This window comes from Arachis hypogaea, chromosome 19 (assembly GCF_003086295.3).
Source record: "Arachis hypogaea cultivar Tifrunner chromosome 19, arahy.Tifrunner.gnm2.J5K5, whole genome shotgun sequence".
In the NCBI taxonomy this organism is placed as follows: Eukaryota; Viridiplantae; Streptophyta; class Magnoliopsida; order Fabales; family Fabaceae; genus Arachis; species Arachis hypogaea.
In genome coordinates, this window is record NC_092054.1 from 49830024 (window position 1) to 49835680 (window position 5657).

Below are 5657 nucleotides of genomic sequence, written 5' to 3' on the forward strand. Positions count from 1 at the left end.
TGTCGTACCCCAAGGGACCTAGTTGATTTTTATCAAATATCCTTGAAAAAGGGTGATAAAAGAAAGGAGACGAATTTTGTTTCAAAGGAGGTTGCTGAAAATTATACCACTTATTATGAAGTATCTGATTTTTTTGAGGATCCTAAAGGAAATATTGTTCATTTAATCAATGATAAAAAATTTAATATTTGGGTTCGTTAAGTACTTATGTAAATAAATAATGTAAGAAACTTTTTGTTAAGTTTTATTTCCTATGTATTTGAATTTCAAGTATGATGTATATAAATAATATTTAATAAAATATTAATGTTTATGTTCACTAAACGTGTCAAATAATAATAATAATAATAATAATAATAATAATAATAATAATAATAATAATAATAATAATAATAATAATAATAATTTTTAGTATATGATACTATTTTTATGTACAGTGCTATTTCAAAAAACAATTCCAATAAAAAATACAATTTTACTATGTATATACTTTTACTTATTATTATTATTATTATTATTATTATTATTATTATTATTATTATTATTATTTGTTTTTGAAAAAAAATGACAATGACATATAATGAATATGTTTGCCTTGTGGATAGTACAAATTCGCATACCATTCTCAAAAGTAATATATATTTTACTCATCTTGTACTAAAAAAAGAATGTGTTAATACAATTATTGGCTCAGACAATGTGATAGAAGGCTGCGGAAGAGCTATAATTTTATTTTTTGGAAGAACAAAATTCATAATAAATTGTCTAATAAGTCTCTAAGGAACTTGTTAAGTTTTAAAGATATTCGCCGAAATGGATATCATATTGAAACAATGAATGAGGGAAATCATGAGTATTTATGTATCACAACTCATGATTTACATAAAAAAAGTTATATTAGAAAAGTTACCCTCACTTTCATCTGAATTATATTATACTAAAATCAGTGCAATTGAATCACATGCCATTGTAAAACAGAAGTTTACTAACCCAAATAAATTTATAATTTGGCATGATTGATTGGGTCATCCGATCCTGGAACATATATGATGCAGAGAATTATTACAAACTCCTCATGGATATTCACTAAAGAACCAGAAGATTCTCAAATCTAGTGAATTTTGTTGTGTTGCATGTTCTTAGGAAAAGCTAATTTTAAGGCCATCACCAGTAAAGATTAGATTTGAGTCTCTTGAATTCTTAGAAAGGATTCAAGATAATATATTTGGACCTATTCATCCACAATGTGAATCTTTTAGATATTTTATAGTTCTAATAGATGCATCTTTGAGATGATCACATGTGTGCTTATTGTCTTCTCGCAACCTGGCGTTTGCGAGATTACTTGCTCAAATTATTCGATTAAAGACACATTTTTCAGAAAATCCAATCAAAATAATTCGCTTTGATAATCTAGTGAATTCACTTTTCAAGCCTTTAATGCTTATTGTATGACAAATGGTATAAGTATTAAACATCCAGTAACTCATGTTCATACACAAAATGGGCTAGTAGAGTCACTTATTAAACAGCTCTAATTGATTGCTAGACCCTTACTTATAAGAACAAATCTTCCAACCTCTGCTTAGGGACATGCCATTTTATATGATGGAGCACTTATTCGATTGAGGCCAACAAGTTACCATCAATTCTCTCCTCTGCAATTAGCTTTTGGTCAGCAGCCAAATATTTTCCATCTAAGGATATTTGGGTGTGCGATATATGTCCCAATTTTCCCACCTTCTCACACTAAAATATAATCCCAAAGAAAATTAGAAATTTATGTGGGTTATAATTCTCCCTCTATAGTGAGATATCTTGAGATACAAACAGGAGATGTGTTTAAAGCTCGATTTGCAGATTGTCATTTTGATTAATCAAAATTTTCAATATTAGGTGGAGAGAATAAGCTTCTTGAAAATGAACTTAGCTGAAATGCATCATCCTTGATGCATTTAGATCCTCGATTAGGACAATGTGAACTAGAAGTTCAAAAGATTATACATTTACAAAGAATAGCAAATAAATTGTATGATGTATTTTCTGATACAAAAAGGATTACTAAATTCTATAAACCAACTAAAAATGCTTCAATTCGAATTGATGTGCTAGTTGAACAAATAGCTACTGAAATGAGTACACGCCAGAACTGTGGTAGACCAATTGGTTCCAAAAATAAAAATCCTTGAAAAAGAAGAGAGGCATTTGATATTACCAAGACAAATAGTACTTCTGTTGAAAAAGAAAAAGACATAGAAGAGACACCAGTAAGTGTCCAAAAATCTGATATAGTGTTGACGTCAGAAGACGTTCAAGTACATGAAAATTCTGAAAATTGTAAAAATGATGAGATCTCGATAAATTATGTCTTTACAGGAGAAAAATAGAACTGAAATAAAACAATTGTAAACAAAATATTTGCATATAATATGGCATTATATATCTTGCATGAAAGTAAGGATCTTGAACTAAGAACAGTCGAAAAATGTCGACAAAGGAATGATTGGCCAAAATGAGAGGAAGTTATGAAGGCTGAGTTAGACTCACTTGCAAAACATGAAGTCTTTGGACTTGTAATCCGTACACTAGAAGATGTATAACCTGTTGGATATAGATGGCTATTTGTGAGAAAAAGAAATGAAAAAAATGAAGATATACACTATAAAACTTGACTTGTGGTACAAGATTTTTCACAAAGACCCGGTATAGATTATAAAGAAACATATTTTCCCGTAGTAGATGCAATCACATTGCATTATTTGATCAGTTTATCCGTATACTATAAACTACATATGCATATAATGGATATAGTGACAGCTTATTTATACGGATCATTAGATCGTGATTTCTATATGAAAATCCTTAAAGGACTAAAGATATCTAAATATCTAATGAATACTCGCAGGGGTTATACTCAGTCAAATTGCAAAGATCTTTATATGGTCTAAAGCAATCTAGACAAATGTGGTATAATCGTCTTACTGAGTATCTAGCCAAAAATGGATTCAAGAATGATGATATCTATCCATGTGTTTTCATAAAGAAATCTATATCTGGATCATTATAATTGTTGTGTACGTTGATAATTTAAATATTATTTCCTGAAGAGATTCTAAGAATTATAAAAGCTCTAAAAGAACAGTTTGAGATGAAAGATCTTGCAAAGACTAAATTTTGTCTCGACTTGTAAATTGAGCATACAAAAAACAGGATCTTTATTCATCAAACAACATATACAAAAAGGATCTTGAAGAGATTTTACATGGATAAGTCACATCCATTAAGTACCCTAGTAATCGTAAGGTCTTTGGATATAGAAAAGGATCAATTCCATCCTAAAAAAGAAAATAAAGACATCCTTAGTCCTGAAGTACCATATCTCAGTGCTATTGGAGTACTAATATATCTTGCTAATAATACACGACATGACATATCATTTGTAGTGAATTTACTAGCAAGGCATAATTATTCTTCAACTCTAAGACATTGGAATGGAATCAAACAAATCTTTTTTCCTTGGTCAGGTTTTTATCCATATTGGATTTTTCTTGACAATATTTTTAACGAGACAGTTATCATCACAAAGGATATTGTATTTTTTTCCTTCACTAATTTTTTTCATTGAATTTTTCTTTAATAAAATTTAATGAAGCATAATTCTAAATAGACATTCAAGGGAAGTGTTGTGATAAAAATGGATGCTCATTAATATGGGCGGGTGAGCTTTTCAACATTGAAGGATTTAACTTCTCAAAAAAAAAATTGAAATTTAATGAAGTTTGAATATTTGAACTTATTGCATGTATAAATAGAGGATAAGACCTCACGCAATAGACACATTACAATAATATATAAATTTTTTCTCTTCTCTATTTCTCTACGAGGATAAACTACAATATATATAATATTATTAAATATATATAAATCTCTTTTATTATAATGAAATAATAGTATTAGTGAATATTAATACTAAAAACTTTTTTTTTAAATATTTTTTATTTTATATTTATTTATTTATTTATTTATTTTACAACAATGAATTAATTACATTGTGGCAATTCTCTATATACTTTTGTATAATAAACATCTTTTTGTTATCTCTTTATTCTTTGTCTTCATCATTAAACTAAGGACTGACATGTGCTCACAAGAAGCAGGGCACTTGTCCCACTAAAATTTTTTAAAAAATAAATAGCAATATATATATATATATATATATATATATATATATATATATTTGCCTTATTGTTATATTGTGTTTACTTCTATAATAAAATATAAATTATTTTCTTAAATTTTATGTTAAAAGAAATCTATTTTGACAAAAATGGTGTATTATTAAGTTCCTCCTATTAATTAAATTCTGTAAAAGTATAAATATCGTAGAGAGAGAGAAACTTCATTAATACATTACTATTATTAAATTTGATCTAGTATCAAATAATAAATAAATAAATAAATGATCAATTCAATGAAAAATCAATAAATAATGATAATGAACTTTATAACGCTAGCCAATTGGTTAATTACCAAATTGAAGTTTTGTTACCAAAATATAACAGAAACCATTAGTGATTATTTTTTTCAAAAGTTTGTTGAGATAATAAGAAAGCCTTATTTCATGGATGTATCTATTAATATTTTTTATTTTAAATATATGGAGTATTTGTTTATTTTAATGTCTAAATAGTTTTACTTCGAGCAATTATTTTGTTTAAAATAAATTTTTATGCCATGAATATTATAACAAGTGACTTCATAATCGAAGGAGAGAGAACAAATAGTTGAATAGTTGTTTGAGAGTATATTGTCATGGTATTTGACACACTCTAATGCTATTGTGTCGGCACTCAAACTTACTCAACCTTTTGAGCTAAAATCAAGTCAGCCTAACTCTCAGTATTTAGCAAGAAAGCTAAGAACACAAGAGAAATGAAGTTTTGGTAGAAAGAACACTTTATTACTCAAGTATTTGTTACAAATGACTCACATCTTGAAACTCTAACTCTCATCCCTATTTATAGCCATCCACCTCCTCAATGGATGGTTAGAATTAAATCTAATCAACGGTTTAGATTGATCATCTAGAACATTCACTACAAATATCTATCCTACCTTATTTCTCTAAATATTTCTAGATTATTCTATACTACTATTTATACTTCTAAATATATCCACACTCTTCTAGATTACTCTATGACTTTCTAGAGTATTCTAGAATCTTTTAGGGTATCCCGAGACCTTCTAGGACATTCTAAAATATTCTGAAATCATTTAGAGCATTCTTAAACACTCTAGAAAACTATACAAACACCGTAAAATCTAACCTTCTAAAATTTACCGGAACATTCTCCCCACCTAATGCGTAGACGTCCTCGTCGCGTTCTGTTCATAATAGTGCTCTAGGTGTTCTTGGAATTGCTACAGATCTTCACGAGCTTCCCAGCTAGCTTCGGTTATCTGGAGTCCTTTCTACTTGATCAAGTATTAGATACTTGGTGGTACTCTTCTTCATCGCACAACGTAATAAGCTAAGATCTTTTCGATTTCTTTATCAAAGAATCTAATCACCACAGACGGAGCACGACTCGAGTCAGCTCTACTCAGTTCATCTTGGTCTTCATAATATAGTTTAAGCATATTCACATGGAAGACTG